Below are 22,460 nucleotides of genomic sequence, written 5' to 3' on the forward strand. Positions count from 1 at the left end.
ATTTCTCAAAAGAGTTTAGAATAATTTTCCCAGAGACACTTTTCATATTCATTTTCTGTTTAGTCATAGAAAGATTAAATGCTGTCATTTATGCATGGATAATTACAGTATTAGTGTAGAAGACTTTATTATTATTTTACTTCCCTTCAAAGTTTCTACATTTACTGTTTCTATTAGCCAAAGCATAGGGAATCCTTCCAACTTGTACTTAAACTAATTTTTAAAAGAAAGCAGCATAATTTATACCTTATATTGCATAGCATTTGTGAGACTATATTTCAGTCATTGAAGCTTTGAGACAGATGCACTTAGGAGTGGTTGGCATTTGCTCATGGTATGGATTGATTATTCAGCTCTGATTTATGACAGCCTTCCCTCTTGAAATCTCTGGATGTTTCTCTAGTGGGAACAAGGAAAATCCTACAGCTACCACATTTGCTGTGGAAATATGAGTTTTCAGCCTTTGTTTTATATAACATGACTCTCCTGTTTTCTTTTTTTTTTGCGGGGGGGGGGGCGATAGTAATAGTTATCAAACTCAGGAGCACTTGATCACTGAGCCACATCCCCAGCCCCATTTTGTATTTTATTTAGAGACAGGATCTCCCTGAGTTGTTTAGTACCTAGATTTTTTTGATGTTACCTTTGAACTTGCAATCCTCTTGCCTCAACCTCTCAAGCCACTGGGATTACAGGCATGTGACACCATGACTGGCTCCTATTTTTTTTAATGTAGTATCTCGTAGAATATTGTGTAGTCCCTTATCTGTCTTTTATGTTCTGTCAATAAATATGCAAATTAGAGCATATTTTCCTCATTATCTAGACCAGGATGTTGGGAGACTCTATGGAGCAGTGGTTAGAAATGGGCTTTGCAGTCAATACCTGGCCTCAAATCCTTTCTCTACCATTTCCAAACTTGGGACATGTTGATTAATATCTGCAAGTTTCTTTTTTTTTTTTTCAGCTGTTAAATGAAATTAGCCAAGTAAATACCATCAGTAATCAGACACTTGATGTATGTGAAGCTTTATTTTCAAAGCTTTATATTATGAAAATGTTAAATCCTCACAGAAACCTTATGGTGAGGTTCAAATGTTATCTCCATCTCACAGAAGTTAATTAAGGCACAGAGGGATTAAGTAGCTTGCTCAATGTCTCCTAGGGTTTTGGAAGGATTAACCCTTTGCAAAGCAATAAACTGAGTGCTCAACTAACAGAAAACACCAAAAGAAAAAGTGTTTTCTCAAGGAGTTAAGAAGGTCTCTTGGCTATCTTATTGCATAACTTTAATAATAGATAAAAAGGGTACAGGTTGTTCTTGATTTCTACATAATTAATTGATCATGTTAAAAGTTCTGAAACCTTGAAAGGGCCCAGTCATCTCATTTTATATATGAAATAGAGATCTTGCCAGGTTTAATGATTTAGCTAAGTTTCAAGGAAAATGAATGGCAGTTCAAAGATGAGAACCCACTTTTTCTATATTAGATACCATAGGCTTTCTATATTGCCATACACATTCCTTTCAGTTTGTTGTTGGTAGTTCATTTTTCAGTTAGACATATTTAAGGTCAAAGACATATGCCTGGTTTTGTCTGCTTTCCATGAAAGAGTGAAAACAAACTATTCCATCACAAAATTGCAAAAACTTTTGACAAGGAAAAATGGTGATTTTAATGTGTTTATATTGTCTCTCATAACTACAATTTTTATTTGATCAAAATAATGTAAAATAGTTCCTTTAGATGCCTTTCTTTATTGGAAGAGTGTCGAAGACCTATTCCATTAATATATAAAATTGTCTAACCAAGTTATATGAATTGAACTTTTTATGTAGTACTTTCTCCCTTTAGAACTTTAAATAGGAAATCTAAATGTCAGATAATGACTCTCAGGCAAATGGTCCCATAAAGTAGTTAATGATGACTATATCTAGGATAAATTTTTGCAAAGATAAAAAGAATCTATAATCCATTTTTATTGGTTGTGATTTGTTTAATGGGTTGGAAGTGAAGATAGCAATTGTATTTCAAAACTAAAAACAACATTAACCCCAGAAATCTAGACTTGTTAGAAGAATTGCTCTTTACCCAAGTCCAAAGTTATTACTCAAACTTTGAGTATTACAAACTGTCCCAGGAATAATGCATGTCATAGATAATATCACAACTGGTAATTGTGTACATATAAATACCGAGAATTTTCCAATCCCAGAATCAATCTGAAAAACAAATTGTATGTGTAGTGTATACTTATGGCAAAAGTTTGAAGAGAGAAACTTTAGAAAGCCTTCAATAGGCCCATTTGTCAAAGCCTTAGTCCCTAGCCTTCTGCTATTGAGAAGTGGAGGATTCTTGCAGGGGTGGGTTCCAGTGGAAGGTCTTTGGGTCACTGCAGGGTGTATCTTTAATGGGAATAGTGCAACCCAGACCCTCTTCTTCTTCCCTTTCACTTTTCCTCAGGAAGAGAACAGTTGTTCTCCAACATGCCTTTTCCACCAGGATGACTTGCCACAAGCCCAAAAGCAGTGGGCTCATTGCTGAAAACTTTGGCCAAAATAAATTTTCTTCTTTATAAACTTATTATTTCACCTATTTGTTATAATAGTAGAAAACTGACTAACCATAAAATCCCCAGATTGAATCCTCAGACAAGTCACACATAGTAGATTTATTCTAAACTTTCACATAAACATAAAATTAAATTTAGTCAGAACTGTTTTTTTCTTATGCTCCTTTCTGTTCTCTGGTTGAGAATGGTCTTTCTCTTTACTATCACTTTCTCAGTATGACCAGATATAGATAGTCACCATCTTAATCAGATTATCAGAGGTGCCATAGGTCATGGAGATTCTATGTGAGATTAAATGAATTTAATCAATGTTGATTCCTATCCCACTACAAATAAAAACTAAGTTTCTTGGGCTTAAATATTTTCATATTACTTATCTTTGACTCTTTTGCTTAGAAGTTAATATCTAACAATTTTATTTAACCTAAAACATTAATTTATATTTTCTGGGTTTATAATCAAATAGATATTTGTCAAATACATGGGCAAAATGGCATATCTTGTGGTTGAAAGTTTGGTTTCTGGAGCTAGACTGGCTGAGTTTACAAATTAGATTTGTTACTTTCCACGTGACACTGGGAAAATTGTTTTCCCTTTTTCTGCCACAGTTCCTTCTTTCCCTTGTGAAAGGATACTACATGTATGCTGCAAAATGTCATTGTGAAAATTTATAAATAAGAATGTATATGGTGCTTAATATGGTACCTGGAACAAAATAAGAATAGGTTTACAATTATTATTTCTTAATTGGCACAAATTGCCATTAAGGTTGAAAACAAATTCTGTTCCTTAGCCATTTCTATTTTTTCTATATCTTTATTTGCATATTCCTCTTTTTTCTTATTGTTTCTATTTATACATGTTTAGTATTTACTAGCATACTTTGTCATAAGAATTCAAAACAAAGTCAAGAATGTACAATGGGTGAGACACTGTACTAGGTGCTCTGCAAGAAAGAAAAAATAATTAACATGGTCTCTTTCCTCTGTGGTTTTTAATATAGTGTGTGTTTGTGACTGGGGGGGGGATCCAAAACAATTATTACTGTGCAAAGTGCAATAGTAAGACTTTCCATATTTTTGCTTTTGGTATGTTGATTAGGGACAGATTAATTCAAATTAAAATCATCTCAGAAGCTTTTCTGAAGAAGTGGTATTTGTGGTTGTATTGAATAATGGGCACACTTTTGAGAAGCAGAGATGGCTAGACAAAAGGTGGATGGACAAGGGACTACTAGTGTGATCAAATAACAGGGAAAGTCCAAGTAAGACCATAGAATACCATTTTACTTTATTTTAATTTTGTTTTTGTATTGGTCATTGAATCCAGGGGTGCTTAGACAGTAAGTCACATCCCCAGCTCTTTTTATTTTTTATCTTGAGACAATGTCTTGCTAAGTTTCTTAGGACCTCAGGCTCCCAAGCTGCATGCCACCACACCCAGATTAGAATAGTCATTTAAAGATCTAATTTTTAAATAATTTCTTTGTATGTGGCACTGGTAAATATCATGGCCACTGCCCCCTTTGAGCTTTGAATTATGAGGAAAATATAAATTATACTTAAATTGGCACTAGACTAATTCAGCAATTTAAAACAGTAATGCAAAGGATCCATTGAATGATGCAGTTTCTACTTAAAGACTCAACCAACTTTATAGGATTAACACAACACACACACACACACACACACATAATAACAACCATCTGGTCAATATTGAATGGAAATAGTGAACTGTGGCAATTCTAGGGCATTAAAAATCTACCTGGATAACAAATGATATCTTGTTGCAGATTTGTAAGAGTATATTTGGAAAAAAGCAGTGATCTTGATATATTTAAATAGGCAAAGATTTTCAACCTGAGAACTACTAATATTTTGAATCAGTTAAGTCTTTGTTGGATGAAGGTAATGTGCTTTTATTCAAGGAAATTTCACAGCTTCCCTGGTCTCTATTCATTGGATGCCAGTAGTAGTCTTACTTCCCAGGATTGTGACAAATAAAAATAATTTTTACTCATTGGGTAAAACTCAACTCACCCTAGGTTGAGAACCACTGAGATAAAATATGGAATTATTCCTTTACTTCAAATCTCTTTTTACAGTTTAACCATACTCTTGGAAAATATGTTGCTACTGTTTAGATCTCATTCATTTAATATAAACATGAAACTTTATGGGAAAAAAAGTGTACGTTCCATGTGAAGTATGTTCCAAATACAAGAGCTCTACAAACCAAGCAAAGCTCATTTTCTGAATTCATCAACCCAGCTGGAAAATGCTTTGTTGATCTGTAGCAATTTAATACTCCTGAAGTGAAAAACCAAGTAGGTTACTTTAACTTAAGAGAGTTAGGGAATTATCTTTTTTATAAAACTTATATTTTAAGATATAGTTATCTTTCTGTCCATAGGAGTTAGGTACCAGGACCTTCCTTGATAGCAATATATCAGAATGCTCATAAAAATGGCACAGTACTTAAATGTAACCTATGTACATCCTCCCATAATATACTTTAAATCACCTCTTGATTACTCATACCTAGTAAAATGCAAATTCTATGTAAATATGTGTTATGCAGTATTGCTTAGGGCATAATGACAAGAGAATGTCTATACATGTTTAATAGAGATAAATTTTTTTTCCTAATATTTCTTTTCTGGTTGGTTGGATCTGCAGGTGCTGAGCCCACAGATACAGATTAACCTTAATTGAATAATTAAAGTACAAAAGTTTTATAAAGTATCTTTATCCAAATTTCCAAAATGTTAACATTTTGCTGCTTTTGGAAATATGTTTTTTTCCTGAACCATATGAGAGTAAGCTTCAGGCATGATGACCTTTTGCAATTAAAATTTTCAGTTTTTATATTCTGAAACAAAGCACTCTCTTTCATAACAATAGTACAATTATAAAATTTAGGGATTTAGAACTAATTGTCTCAGAATTAATATTTAAAATGTAGGCCTGGGGTGGGGTTGTGGCTCAATGTTGGAGCGCTTGCCTCACATGTGTGAGGCACTGGGTTCAATTCTCAGCACCACATACAAATAAATAAAATGAAGGTCCGTTGAAAACTAAAACTAAAAAAAATAAATAAATACAGGACTTATTAAAGTCTTGCCAATTGCACAGTAACACCCCATCTAGGATCTGGGATCATATATTTGTTGTCATATTCCTTTAGTCTCCTTTAAAATGGAATAGTTCTTCAGTCAATCTCTCTCTCTCCTTCTCTCTCTCTCTCTCTCTCTCTCTCTCTCTCTCTCTCTCTCTTCTTTTGTAACTGTTATGGACTGAAGATTTTACTCCCTCCCCTTCCATCAAACATTTATGTATTGAAATATTTACCTCCAGTATGGATATATTTGGAGACAGTGCCTCTAAGGAAGTATTAAAATTAAATGGGGTCATAAGGATGGGGTCTGGGTCCAATACGATTGGTGTCTTTAGAAGAAGAGATACCAACCCCTGTCCCCATTCTCTCAGGGAGCACACAGGAAAGGCCATGAGAAGAACTAGTCAGAGGTGGTGATATACAAGCCCCAAAGAGCTCTCTCTGAGCATGACTCTGCCAGACCTTGGTCATGGAGTCCTAACTTCCAGAATAGTGAGAAAAAAATGTCTAGTGTTTTGGCTGCTCAGTCTATGACATTTTCCTATTGCAGCTGAAGCATTTTAATTCAATAACCTTGACCTTTTAAAAACACCAAAGCTGTTATAGTGCTTAACCCTCAGAGTTAATATCCATTAAATTTATGATTAGCCCAAGGCAACTGGAATTGTCCAGGCAATACATCATGGTGGATTGGTGTAAATTTCTGGCAGTGATGTGGTGAGATAATTCATATTCCAGATGTATCTCATGTCAAGGCCAACAGTCTTGCAGATACATTGGGTATTAAGATATGAGGCAAAGAAGAAGAGACCCAGTTTCAGCAAACATATAACCTTTCAGTGGTCACAAAATCTATGATAGCTCATAAACTTTGCCACAAAGACCTTCCATTTTGACATAGAAATAGCAATTTCTATTTTGGAACAATTTTCTGTCATAGAGTCATATTTTCCATAGATTTCTACATAAGGGTATTGAATAAAAGATGGCTAGCTGAGTATATAATTGCTTCTTTTATAGTATTTCTTTACTTCAGAAATAATCCAAAGCTACAGGGGAAGAAAGTTAGACAACCACTTTAACAAAAACATTTACACCCAAAAGTAGAAGCAATGACTTGTTTCTTTTCTGGTATTTTTCTTAACCTGACTCTGAGAATGATTTCAATGAGGATTTCCATACATTATTATTATTTAATACCACAATTCAGAATTTGTTAAAATTCTGATTACCAAGACATGTTTTGATGAAAAAATTCTTATTTAAATATTTATTATTTTAAAGCCAGCAATTTATACTTTTACATTCACAATTGAAGCTTGCCATATGATTGTAAATTACCAGAGATATATAAATAGTATCCTTGTGTAGAAATAAAGAAATAAACAGTGGGCCCTACACAGAGCTTAAGCCCCAACTTCTAATATGCTCTGTCTTCATATATCATAAATTCCAGAACCCAGAGGAGAAAGATAAATAAAAAATCCCAATGAACAACATAGAGTCCCCCCAAAACATGGACCCTCAAACTTTTGTAACCATGTCCACCCTCTGTTTTGGTCCCTGTTGGTTTTGTTCTCTGAGCCCTTGGAGACTGCTCGAGCGCAGGGCAGGGCAGGGCAGCCCTTGTTTTCTCACACAGTTCTAAGTGTTATTTCAAAGTCTTATAAGAAAGCACTTTCTTTTGTTCTAAATTAAAAAAATGATCAGCATAGTTATTCAATAAATACTAATCAAGTGTTTTCTCTGAGCCCATCACTCACCATGAATTGATTATTTAAGCATAACCAAATCAATGTGGTTTCTACTTTGATGGATCTTATAGTCTAGTGGAAAAGTGTAAATAAAAATTCTGCTGTCTACTCTTACAAAGCAGCACAATATAGTCCACATGACACAAGGGTAGGAAGAATCAACTGTAGGTATGGTTTTAAGAAGAGTCCACACTAAGAGATGATCTTTGAGATCTGCAGGCCCTGGAGAGGTGCTTCTAGAGGCAGCAGGGAGAGCAGGTCAAGCAGAAGGAAATTCATGTTCAAAGGCCCTAGGAAGACTGAGATCTTATGTTTCGGGGAAATGGAAAATAAAGTGTGCCATTTAATTAGAAACAGAGTTCAGATTGTGTGGGACTTCTCAACTTGTATCAAGCAAAAATAGATACAACGTGTTTTGAATTTTATAACTTCTCTAATCCTGCTTTGCTATCTTCTAGAAAGCTCAAGCAAACAAACAAAAGCACAAGTAAAATGTTGGCTAAGGAAAATAAATCGTTTGCACATTTGTCTCTTGTTTTACTTAAAAATAGGCTGATTCATGTATTATTTTATAAACATGGAAAAAAATTTTTTAAACATTTATTTATTACATGGTACTGAGGATTGAACCCAGTGCCTCACATATGCTAGGCAAGCACTCTACCACTGAGTCACAACCCCCCACCCCCGGAAAAATATTTAAATGATAGGCATATACTTTGGAAAGGTAAAGTGTTTGCCAAGAAGCCAACCAAAAAGTCATGTGACCACAAAACAGTGGGCCCTACACAGAGCTTAGGTCTCAACTTCTAATAATGCTCTGTCTTAATACATTATAAACTCCAGAATCCAGAGGAGAAAGATAAATAAAAAATACCAATGAACATAGGGTCCCCCCAAAACAAGGACCCTCAAACTTTCATAACCGTGTCCACCCTCTGTTTTGGTCCCTGTTGGTTTTGTTCTCTGAGCCCTTGGAGACTGCTCTAGAGTGCAGGGCAGGGCAGGGCAGCCCTTGTTTCCTCACACAGTTCTAAGTGCTAGTTCAAGGTCCAAGTCTCAGGTAAAGGGCAGGTTGGGGCTCTGCTCCAAAGTACCACCTATTCTTCTGATTTTGAAAATGATTTAAAGGATTTCAAATACTCCATTTCATCATGTGTAAAAAGCCAAGTTGACAGTTCTTTTCTAACTCACATGTTTTTTAAAGGCATACAATTTCACTTAAAAGTCAAGACAGAAACAGCTCAATATGGTAAATTCTGGCAGAAAAGCAAATCTTATTTTGTAATAAAAATATACCTGCAAAAGTGTTATGGTATTTTTCTACGTCCTTCATCAAGCATTTCTTCTTAACTAAAGGGAGGTTCCCTCCCCTGAAATTTTAAACAAGTGCTCATCATATGTGAAGACAAGATGAGACTGATTCAAATGCAGTACTTGGTACAAAAAACAGTTCTTCTAAAATATTAGTGAAGGCATATTTTGAATATATTAACATAATGGGTATATATGCTTTCTATAATGAAAATGCTCTATGAAGAATTGTATTTTAAGTCAGCTTATCAGATACTCTATGTCTTGGAATATGAGAGTTTGTAGTGGAGTTGGAAAAGATAAGCTTGATCATTTTATTTTTGTTTTGTTTTTCCCTAACTTATTTGCCAAATTGAGGCAACATACATAAAAGAAATATGCTTATATTCTAAAATAATTCTTTCTCAGTTGAGTTGACATAATTTGAGCTTTAACCAATGAATATTGACAGAACAGATAAATGCCTTTGATAGGAAGGTTAACATATTGCTTGAAGGATTTTTCCTTGAGTCTCTAGCACACACTTTATTGTGAGGGGAGGGACAGAGGTTTGGCATTTTATCTTCTCCATAAGAAAAGAATTAAAAATTATGTGGTTTAATTTAAAATGTTTAAAGGACTTAACTCTAATAGTTAATTCTTACTAATTTTTAGTCTTTTTTGCTAAATGGGAAATAATTTGCATATTTAATGAACATTATCATCCTTAAACACTGAGTTCTTTGAACCAATAATGCACAGAGGGACAGATGTTGTTTATTTCTTCTAAGGATCCAGAAATGAAACAGCTTGAAGATGGTGTTTAAACAATCATCAGCGAGTCAGTTTTAAACATGTCTCCTTCCATGGACTCCTTTCTGCCACAAAAGAAATGGCAAATAATTTAGTATTCCAATATTTACTAACCAACTACTGTGTGTCAGGCATGCTGTGACAAGTATATCTTTGCTACGTAGCACTTTCTTCATGGAGTTCATGGTCTCATTTGGAAACAATCTTTAAATCAATATTTCAAGTAACTATCTTTTTTTTTTTTTTTAAAAAAAATCAGGTTTATTATCATGATGAATTTTTCTGTTACAGATTATGTTTACAAGCAGCATTCTGTTCTCCTTTGTTATGTTCTAACTGACATATACTTTAAAGCCAATAAAGTATACATAAAGCATATAGATTTTGGTAAATACCTACACTCACAAAGCCATCACAATCAAGATAGTGAACATTCTCTATCTCCATAGTGACCTTGCTTCTCTGTTAATTCTGCTGCCTTCCTTTCCCTATTAACTACTAGTCTGTCCATTCTAGTCTGTACATGAAATTTTATATAATTCTAGTATGCATCATTTTTGTATGGTTTCTTTCAGTCAGTGTAATGATTTTTAGACGTCTATTTGTTATATGTATTTATAGTTCATTTGTTTATATTGCAAAGTAGTATTCCCATGCATGCAAATACTATAGTTTGTCTTTCCATTCATTGTTGAGGTACATTTGTGTTTGCAGTTTCTGATGATGATTATGAATGTGTGGGTACCATGTTTATGTGCACAAGCCTTTATATAAATCTATGATCTCATGTTCTTCAGTAAATATGTAGATGTGGAGTGGCTGGCTGTTGTGGCAAATATATCTGGTGTGTGTGTGTGTGTGTGTGTGTGTGTGTGTGTGTGTGTTGTACATAAGAATTTATACTTAAATATTTATAGATAATTAAGATTTCTTGTTGTTTAAGAAAACAGCTGTTTGCCAAAGTTGTTACCATTTTCTCTTTCTACCAGAAATATATGAAAGCTCTAGTTGCTCTGTGTTCTCACCAACACTTGGTACAGACTTTTATACAGTGGACTTTTATACGTTTCCTTCATGACTAATGATGCTGAGCATTTTTTCCATGAGATTTCTTTGCCATATGTATATCTTCTTTTGCTATGTCTAGTTTAAATATTTCCCTGATTTTAAAAATTTTTACTCATTATTACTGAGTTTTTTAAATTCTTTACCTAGTCTGGATACAAATTTTTTATCAGATATATGATGTGCAAAAAATTTCTTCCAGTGTTTGGCTTTTCTATTTTTTTTCTCTTATTAGTGTCATTTGAAGAGTAGAAATTTATGGTTCTGAACAATATTGTTTTCTATCTACAAGATTTTTGCCTAATTCAATTTAAAAAATATTTTCTTTTATGCTTTTATTCTGGAAATTTTATAATTTGGTATTTACTATTAGGTTAGATCTGTGGTCTATTTGAGTTATTTTTTGTAGTTAGTGTAAATCGTATGTTTTAGTTTTTGTCACTTTGACCAAAATACCTGGCAAGATTAGAGGAAAAAAAAAATGTTTGTTTAGGTTCATGGTTTCAGAATCATGGTTCATGGTTGCTCTGGACCCAAGATGAGTAAGAGCATCATGATGGAAGGACATGATGAAGGAACATTGCACCATTCATGGCAACCAGAAAGCAGAAAGAGAAAGAGACAGAGGAAGGGACCATAGGGAAAAACCTTTTCAGGCCACAATCCCACAGATGCCCTTCTCAAGCCATGTTCCCTGCATACAATCATAACTCAATCCATTCAAATTAAGATGGACTAGTTGGGTTGCATTTCTCATAATTTAATCATTTTACCTTAAACATTCCCTCATCCATGTGGGAATGTTTGAGAGACATCTCATATCCAAACTGTAACATTCTTCCATGAACCACTAAATGCTCATGTCCATGTCACTGTACAAAAAATGTATTTAGTCCAGCTCCAGTAGTCCCATAGTGCTATCATTTTTTAGCATTGCCCAAGAGTTCAAGTCCCAAATCTTACCTGAGATTCAAGCCAGACTCTTTGATGTGAGTCCCTGTAAGGATCAAAAGAAGTTACCTATATCGAACATGCAGTGGCACAAACATTTCTATTCCAAAAGAGTGCAATAGAGGCATAGACATAAGGGATGAAATCAACACAAGATTGAAACTCAGCTAGACAAACAGGTCTTGTAACTCCTCATATAGCATCTAGAACACATGATGGCAAGATATTCTCTCCAAAGGTCTTGAGAAGCCCCTCCCTTTGGTATTGCCGACTGCAGCAAAATGTAGCACAAAGGGGCTGTCTTTTAGCCGGGTTCTGTCCATAGCCAGCAGTTTTTTTCAATAGCCAGTCCATGTTACTGACATCTTTTAATTCCTGAGGTCTCCATTCAAGCTTAACTTTACTTTCACAACTTCACACATCACCATCTCAAGGGCAGTCTGTATGGATTTCAATCATACGTGCTGTGCTACACTTTGCCTGACATCCCAGACCTTCCTTTAAAATCTTAATGGAAGTTTTCATAACACCCTAACTCGAGTCTCCTGCATTCTTTCAGGACCATCACCACATGGATGATTCCAAGGTCCATTGCCATCTAAGGCAGTACTTGGGCCCCTTAGAATTAGAGGTAAAGTGGCTTCTGGATGCCCCTGCAGTTAAGCCCAGTGAAACAATTTCTTAGGCATCCCTGGGCAAGTAGAGTGCCCCCATAATCTCTTCTCAACGGAATTTTCCCTTCTATTCTATGGAACCTGCAATGGGTGTGATCTTGAAAATTCCTAAGACACCCTTAATCCATCCTTCCTATTATTTCTATTCAAAGAGCTTGGCAGCTCTTTAGTGGCTGTAATCTTCTTAAGAATCACATCTTCCTTGGCCTCAATTTTACATGCATTTTTTGGGGGGGGGACCAAACTGCAAGTTTTTAAAATTCGTTAGCTCTGCTTTTTTGCTTCTAATTCTCACAGTAAATCTGGCTAACAGCTGCCAGCAAAATCCATGCAACTAACTGAATTCTGTTCTGCTTTGAAATTTATAACCAGATTAATTAGTTCATCACCTTTAAATTCAGCCTCACATAAAATATCAGGACATGGGCAAAAATCTATCAAGTTATTTGCCAGAATATAGCATGAATGGCCTCTAGTGCAATTCCCAACAGCATCCTCATTTTCTTATGAAACCTCATGAACACAGTCCATGTTCTTTTCAGCATTCTAATGTTCTGAGCTCCCATCAGAATTGCCATTAAGATCTGTCTACAACATTCTGTGACTTCACCAGACTGCATCTCCAAACTTTTCCTGCAAATTATTTTCAAAGACTTCTAAACCACATCACATGGCCAGGTTAATATCAACACTGACCCCACTTCTTAATATCAGTGCCCATGTTAGTCATTTTTTTATTGTTGTAATCAAAATACCCAATAAGAATAACTTAGAGGAGTAAAAGTTTTCTTTAGTCCATGATTACAGATATTTAGTTCATGATTGGCCAAGTTCATTGCTCTGGACTTGAGGTGAGACAGAACATCATGGCAGAAGTGCCCTGGTAGAGGAGTATTGATTAATTCAGGGCAAGCAGGAAGGAGAGTGAAAGATAAAGATAGAGATAGCTAGCTAGCTAGCTAAATAGGCCACAGAGAAAATACACTCTTTCAGGGAATGCCCCTAGTGACCCATAATCTCCAGACACACCCCCACTGCTTACAGTTGACACACTCAGTCCAATCAAATTAGGATGGATTGATTAGGTTTGCACTCTCACAAACCAATCATTTCACTTGCAAACATTCCTGCATTAACATGGGAGCTTTTGGGGGACACCTCCCATCCAAATTGTAGAACTATGGATTGATATTCTGTTTTCAATTTTTTTCTTAAAAACTTTTTTAAAGAAAAATTTTAGTTTTTCCCCTAGTTGCTGAAAGAACCAATATTTCTTTAGTTACCTTTGTCCCTTTTAAATAGATCAATCTTTGGATTCTGTTTCTTTTTTCATTGAGCTATTTGCCTGTTCTTATACATATAACCCATTGATTACTATAACTTCATAATAAAATGATATCAGACAGCGAAGCACCTTAGATTTGTCCCATTAAAATTTTAACTCTTCCTAGTTCTTTGAATTTTCATATGCACTTTAGAATTTGTCATCTCAACAAAAATGCCTATCATTATTTTAACATGGATTATATTAAATATAAAATTGGGAGAGCTGATGTGTTAACAATATCAATCATGCTGATATGAGCACTATAGTTCTCTATTTAGCTTTTTAATTTTTCTAGATAGTGTTTTGTAGTATTTAGTGTACAAGTGTCACATTTTTTTTTGTCAATTTACTCCTATAATTTTGTAGGTTTTGATATTATAAATAGTATTATTAGATATGGTAAATTAAGATATTAAATCATCTTAATTTTAAAATGCTCAAAGTTAGTTTATAAAAATATAGCTTTTACATGTTGATTTTGAATTCTGCAATTCACTTAAATTCCCTAATTGTTTCTAATCGTTTTTGTATAGATTTCCTCATTTCCCCCCCTGACCATTCACTAGAATCCTCAGAATATGCTAAAGAGAAGGGATAAGAATGGACATCCATGTTATATTTCTTGATCCTCTGGAGAAGGCATCCATTTACCATCAAATATGACAGCTACAGATTTTTCAAAGATGCCATTTATCAGGGTGAGGATCTCCTACTATTCTCAGTTTACTGAGAGTTTTTGTTTGTTTTTACAAAGGAATTGATGCTTTATTTTGCCAAATATTTTCCTTCATCTATCTATTGAGATGATTGTGGTTTTTTCCTTCTTCTTCTATTTAATATGGTGAATTACATTGATTTTCAAATATTGAGACAATCTTTCATTTCTAGAATAAACCTTACTTGTCCATAAGCATTATGCTTTTTCTTTTTGGGATTTCAATTGATAAAATTTTTAGGAATTTTGCATCAAATATTTATGAGACCTACTTATTGTGCTATAGAGTTTCTCTTTTTCACTCTGAACTGTCTGTCTGGTTTTAGTATTAGGATCATGATGGCTCCATGAAATTAATTACATTGAGTTTTCTTTCTGTTCTTGGGATGAGATTGTGAAGTGTTGGCATTGTTTCTTCTTTTGATATTTGGTAAAATGGTAAAGTCATAGAGACCTACTGTTTCCTTTGTGAGACTTTGTAGAATTGGAAATTTAATTTAAAAAATAGATGTAGGAATAAAGTCTTTATGTTTACCTATATAGTTTTAACTTCAGTTTTCCTTATTCCTTTCAGTTGATACAGTTACCTTCAGAATTCCTGTAGTATTTCTTGTTATTCAGGGTATTTGTAACAAACTCCTTCAACTTTTATATTTGTGAAAAAAAAATTACCAATGAGTGTGTATGAATAGCTCCAAAAGTTACTCTTTTCTATGAGATAGAATGATTTTATCAAAATCAGTCCTTGATAATTACCTACAACTACTGGACTCTAGAGTCTCCCTGAACTGTCTTTATACAATTAGTTTTAGAACTTTGTGTACTTATCCCTAATTCCACATATGTAGAAGGCTCAGGTTTAGGTTTTATCCTCCACTGGACAAACCTTCTCACTCTCCTTGTTCATTTATTCCTTTCTTCTTTCTACCTCAAGTCCACTAGGTCACTTTCATGGTTGATTGATAAATAATTCTTGCCAGTTACCCTGGAATCACTCTAACATTAATGGACTTAGCAGAAAATTATCCAAGTTGTGGGGTCTTTGGTGACTCCCCTTATTTTTGCCAGTTCTCTTTTCCATTTGAAACTTTGTCCTAGAACACATTCTTTAGGTAAGACTCTCCTTTATATAAGAAATACAGAAATCATTGTGTATTTGCTTAATTTCCAGGTAGTTTTCATTGCTTAGACATCTCTGTTACTCCACTATATGCAAAATTGAATCATTCTCAAAGTGAGAACATAAGCTGGGGCCTAATAGTGGTGATCATGTTTAATCATGTATGATATAAAGCAGATAAATTTCATTTCCAGAGCAGGAGAAGAGTGAAGCAAACCAGTAGACAGGAAAAAAGAGATGGAAGATGATCTTAAGGTTCTTTTGCAGCTTCCCAATTATAGATTTCATGCTCATCCTTGGCTTCAGTTAAAATTCTTCCCTATACTCTCCTGAGAAACATTTGTATCTTTGTAAGAACTCTCTAAGGGAGCTGCCAATTCCCATGAACATAGCACCCATTGGATCTTTAAATTTTTATTCTAACCTGAACTGCCGGGGTCCTGCCCTAGCGGGGTCCAGGGAGTCCTGAAGGATGAGTGGCATCGGCGAAAAGATGAGACAGGAGTTGTTCCGTTCGAGCAATCTCCAGAGAGAGAGCTAATGCAGCTTTCTCTGGGTCATCTTTTATTACAATTTTTCTCATCATTATAGATTCAGAATACGTCATTGATTATATAATTTAAAACTTTGCCAAGACATGACATTTCCTTAACCATGATTGGGGGTACAAAAAATGTAACATTAATTTACATTTTTCCAGGATATGTCCTTCAGTTATATAATTATTAAAAGTACAAAATCATTAATAAAATACATCACTAATTTACATTTTTCAGATTTTCCCAAGATTCACTATTTTTCCCACGATATGTTATTTTCTTATTAACTAATGCCAAACTACGTAACCAGACTCTAAGTCTCCTAACCAATCATTAACCTAAAGTATACTTGTACTTTATTTCTAATCTAAAATTCCCATCTAAAAAAGTCGCTTTAAATATTATATTTAAAATATCCTAAAGTTTATAAATCATTCTTAAAACATATCAGAAACCTATACAACTAAAAACTTAAGAATTTCTAAACTTCAGGATCTAAATAAAATAATATTTCTAACATTATTCTAAAACTGTGTCTTATAAAGCTATTTTAATTAATTCCTAAATTTATTCTCATAAAACTGGTTGAGCTGCTTTCTCAAAGAGTTTCTTTGTTTCTCAGTCAAGGTGCACTAGTTCTCATATCTTTATAATCTTTCTCAATAGAAAGTAAGTTCTAAACATCAATCCACTTTCCACCAATATTAACTATGCTCATCATATATCCCTATGTAAAGTAAGAAAGAGTTTATAAAAAGAGAAAAATACATCTTTATATGTTTTAACTTTCCTAAATGTAAAAATGAGACTACATGTGGTGAACTTTGTAAAATAAGCATACTGATTAGGTTTTCTAAGAGGGCGGAAATATGGGCTTGGGTTCTAGTTGATATAATCAATGTGGTGCCTAAAATTCTCATGACCTTTCAAAGGATGATTGTTGTCCATTATCAGGCTTGTCCACAATGTACTGAGATAGAAGAACAGCCTTCTACTTTGTCCTTGATATGCTGAGGGGTAGTAGAACAGCCTCCAAGGCATGAACTACCTGTTATGTTCTAGCCATCTGAAATTTAATTTGTTTGGCATTTAACATACTCATGCCTCCTGTCAGGAACATAAGCATGAAAATGAAAAGTCCCAATTACATAAAAAAGGGTCTCATGGTTTCGGTTGCCCACCAACCAAACCAAACTGAATATTGAACAGAAGAAGCTGAACAGCAAAAATTATATGACTTTTAGTCACATTTACATCAAATCCAATAACATGCAAAATTATATTATGATATTACAAATCAGAGCAATGTGACCTTTGGAGAAGGCATTTAGTAACTAGAAAGGGGCCCTTACTTAGCAGTATTAGATAATGTATTATATGTGATATTTGCATGTCAACAGTACCATCCCATCTATTTTTCTACTCTGAAGAGAAGAGTGAGGTGAACTGAAAGCATACCAAAACTGAGTGTACACAGATTGTGGATCCATCACCTACTGACAAACTCTGAGAGTGGGCAAGAGGCCTAACTTTCTCAATGATTCTGGTAATGCCTTCTTCACCATATTGCTGTGATAACTATGAAAGTTTAGAATTGGGAGCCATGAAGTCTGGCTAATAGCTTAACATTTATATGTTCTTGGACAGCTATTTAATCTCTTTGAGCTTTGGTTTCTTTTGTTTGGTATACATTGTTACTGATAGGTACAAATATAACAATGTACCTACCCATTGCTTTTTAATATCAATTTTTATTTCTGAATTAGAAACTATAAAGGAGGTGCCATTGTTTTGCATAGAATATTAATTTAATATTTTCTTGTTCAATGAGTTCCATACCCATTGTTTTAGAGATGTATTGATAAAGAGAAATGTTCTTAATCTGACTTCGATCTTTATAAGAATAAAAATGTAATTTTTTCTTCAATCTCCAATCCTTTTAGAGCATTATATTTGGCAACTCAAAGTTTTGAATACTATAGTTAAAATAACTAAGAACTTTTTAAATGGCTGCATACAATTGAGAAGATGTTGGGGTCCTAATTTCTTAAGCAAATATAAAACAATGTAGCATCACTGACATGTGTTATAAGGGATGTAAAACCCTGGTATTGAGAAAGAACCTAAGGAAAAATGATTACATTGAACATTAACATACATTTGAATTCTTTGCACCCAACATAAGTTTGCTAAAGTTGACCCCTTCCTGTTACTGTTCTTTAAAAACACTAGTGTATTTAAGTCTAAGTTTAATCTAAACTGTTGAGACTCCCTACCCTCTAGGCAACTGTTCTGTAGAACAAAGAGGCATTTAGAAAAAACAACCAAACAAAACTTCTCCATACCACTTTCAGTCATTTAAAGAAACATGTTATTAGCCTTATTAGCCAATGGCATCTAGGCAAAGTGATCTGATATTCATTTTAAGAACAAACTTCTTCTGGAGATGGAATGATATTTGATTGCTTTCAGCTATTTGTTCTATAATACAGAGCTAGATAGCTGCTTACTCCCTCGGGGAAAACAATTCCACAGCAACTCATTTTACACCAAAACGATTAACTGAACTTAATTGGGCATAGCATTTAATAAAAAAAAGAAGCTCCTCTAGGGGAAACTTTTTTTTTTTAATGTGTCTGTAACTGCATGTTATAAAATGGCTGTGATTTGTTGTCTGTGTATGCTTTAGAAACAACTTTATAAAAGACTCTGAAAGCAAGCATTAGTTCTACATAGTGTTTTTCAGATTTTTGACTATTAGGGAAAAAAAATGTCAATTTCTGTCTATACTTTAATATGAAACTTCAACTCCTGACCAATGTTTCATCCAATTCCATGGGAATAGAATAAAGGTGAATTTTCTTTTTGAAGCTTCCCATGTGGACATCTCTAAGGAGACATGTATTTCAAGCTTTACCTTCTGAAACACAAAGGTATTTTTTTTCTTATATCTGAAAAAAATGGTTCAAAACTAGACTGATGAGGTATTTTCACAGATTGTAATAGAATTTACTATTGCTCTTTAAGAATAATATCCTGCTTGTGCTTTAAAGTATAATATATAACATTTTGCCCTAGGGGCATAATGTTCATCTTCTTTGATGCAGATAAACATGTCTACCATTTTGTTGTGTAGTTTTTTCAATTTATACATCATCTGTATAGCATTATATACTGTATTATATTTTAGTTTAATAATGCCTTTGAAATAACTTTAAATTTTAAAAAGACAATAAAGAAAACATAAATTCTGAGGTAAAATTAACCTTAAAAATTATATCTCTTTACTGTCAATTAAAGGAATACATGTACATGAAAAAATATGAGATCATGCTTATTATTCATTATTTATTAATTTTTAAATTCAATTTTGAGTAGACTGGAAAATAGAAAGGTGTATTTTGATTCTATTTTTATGATAACTTTGTAGCCCATAAAATTTTGGAGATGGTTTTTCAGGGAACATTGGCATAAATATTCGTAAAATTCTTGCCTTAAAGTAAGAACTGAAATTTTTTTCTCAGAGGAAATGTATTTCTGTCACAGATAAGAGCATTGTAAAATAATCTGTTTTAAAGAAAATAAGAAACATAGAATGTTCTTTTGCTTTGTGTTGAAAATACATCAGAGTGCCCTGAAATTGTTGAGACTTCTCAAGTCCAGCAGCCAAAAGTTCCCACTTAGCATGACTTCCCATGGTAAAAACTAAAACATCAGCTCTGAAGTGGAGCATATATGTAATGAAAACTATCCACTCTGTTTTAACTTTAAATGTTTAGATCTGGTGAGTTCAAGTGGAATTGTGTTAGTTCATTTTTGGATTCTGTAGCAAAATACCTGAGGCTTCTTTTAGAAAGAAAAAATATATTTATATAGTTAGTTTTTGAGCCTAAAAATTCCAACAGCATGGTTATCTACTGGCAAAACCCACCCAATGCCCCACAACTTGACTGCGCCACATCATGGCAGGATAGTTTTATGGCAAGAAGCATGTATGTGTGAAAGAGAGGGATCACATGATAAGACTGGCAACCAGAGAGCAGGGAGAGGCCAGTCTTGCTCTTCTGTAACAAATCGTCTCTGAGGAACTAACTGGGTCAAACAAGAACTATTTTTGTCTTCCTGTGTCAGTATCCTCAAAGTCCTAAACATCTCCCAACTAGTCCCTGCCTATTAGAGATTCCATCACCTTCCCCTTTATCATACTGGGGACGAAGCTTACAACACATGAAACTTTAAGAGACACATTCAAACCATATCCAAACCATAGCAGACATGTCCACAATCAAATTCAGAAGCGTTGGGAAAGAGACATAAATAGCAAAAAACTATTTTTCAATCCCCCCCCAATTTTGCATTAAATCACAATTATGATAATGATATACAGGGTAAAGTTTCCATGGCTCGTGTTCCAGCTTGGCCACTTATCATTTATATGAACTTGAACAAGTTACTTAACAATTCTGCCTCAGTTTCCTCCATAAAATGGCACTTCCTTTATAGGATTGTTCTGAAGGTTAAGTGATTTAAAATCATTTTGAATAATGCCTGGGATGAAAACAGCACACTAATCTGGGTAAGAACAGTAAATATGAATAATGGTGTTCTATCTACACATGATGACAAAGCTCTACAAAAGATTTCATTTGTTCTTCTCTTATTTTCTTCCCACAAATATTCAAAATGGTTTCATTTTTAATAGCCAGACTCTGGAATCAACCCAGATTTTCTTTATGGGATGAACAGTCAAACAATCCATTGCACATACCATGAAATACTACTCAACAAGAGAAACCAAATATTTATACATCTGCACAGCAACTTGGGTAACTCTACAGGAAGTATTCCAAGTGAAATAAGTCAGTTCTAAAGATTATTATTCCACTTATTATTATTCCATTAATCATTGGCATCTCTGAATCCAATCAGGTTGACAATTCAAATTAACAATTACATTCTATATAATAGGCCATTATTCCACTTCCATAATATTTTTGAAATTAAAAAAAAGAAAGAAACTGCTAGGGGTTAGGGATGGAGTCTAGCCTGGGGTGGTGTGTGTGGCCATAAAAGGTAACACCATGAATCCTTGTGGTGGTGGAATTCTTCAGAATCTCAACTGTCGTAGTGGATATACAAATCTTCACAAGAGATAAAATTGTATAGAAATAAATATGAGCATGCAAGTGAGTACAAGTAAAACTGGAGAAAGCAAAACACAATATGTGGATTTGAATACACTGGCTCTATTTTACAATATGTCATCAGTTTGCTGTACTGGCTCTGGTGAACATCACTCTTTCTGTCACTTCTTATAACTACATGTAAACTGCACCATAACTGCACAAAATCCTACACCTCCATAAGAATTTCAATTTAAAAATAGCAGGGGAAGAGGGAGCCTGCTTGAAATTTGAAAATGATATCCATAATTCACAGTAAGGAGCTAAATAATGAAAATTTAAGAGAGGCCTATTATATAGAATGTAATTGTTAATTTGAATTGTCAACCTGATTGCATTCAGAGATGCCAATAATTAAGAGGCTTATGTCAGTGAGGGTGTGTCTAGGAATGATTGGCATGTGGAATAGCCAACTGAAATGGAGACCCTCCCTAACTGTGGACAGCACCATCCAATAGGATGAAGGTATGGATGGAATTAAAGTTGGAAGAACAAGGAAGCAGGAGCAGATGCAAACCCAATTCTTCTTGAATGGGTTCTTGATTGCTGCTGCAATGGTCTGAGGATATCAGACTCTCACTTCTTCAACTCTTCCGAAGTGTTTTCTGCCAGTGATTCCCCAGAAGCCTTCAGTTTGGGACTAGGATAGTGCCATTGAACTGTCTGGTTCTTGGGCTTTAGCCTCTGGGACTGCGAAGCTACTGGTTCTTCCAGCTCACCGGACTGCAGATGGCCATTGCAGACTATCCAGCTTCTGGTTGCCTAAGCCAGCCTAATACAGTCCCTTTTTATAATTATACTTCCTGTTGATTCTGTTCCTCTAGAGAACCCTAGAGAATACATAGAATATATATATATTTAATTCTGTTCATATATATGAACAGAATTAAATAACATCAGTAAGATCATAGAATTCAAAAACACATGAGAGCTCATCTCATCTGATAGCCAGTGTAAGGTGAATATTCTGTTATTCTGTGGCAAAATGAAAAATAAAGACAATAATGTGTGTGTGTGTGTGTGTGTGTGTGTGTTGTGGGCATGAGTTTGCTAAGAGGTGTGTGTTGGCAAAAACTGTCCTTTATTATGAGATTATTTCCTTCCTCTCTTCTGATGTTATAAATTTCTTTTACTAAAAAGCAGTCATAGTAGTTGTTTTTTTTTAATATCCTTACTTAAAATTAAATCAAATTAAAAATCAATAAAACTGAGTGGTTCTGAAGATACACACTCCCTTTTCTGACAACAAGGGACAGGAAAAATAAATGAAAGCAGCACTAACTAGAAAAAAATATAGCTCCTGAGTGAAAAATAAAAGGGATATAGAGAGAGACA

The sequence above is a fragment of the Callospermophilus lateralis genome, chromosome 8 (assembly GCF_048772815.1).
Source record: "Callospermophilus lateralis isolate mCalLat2 chromosome 8, mCalLat2.hap1, whole genome shotgun sequence".
Taxonomy (NCBI): Eukaryota; Metazoa; Chordata; class Mammalia; order Rodentia; family Sciuridae; genus Callospermophilus; species Callospermophilus lateralis.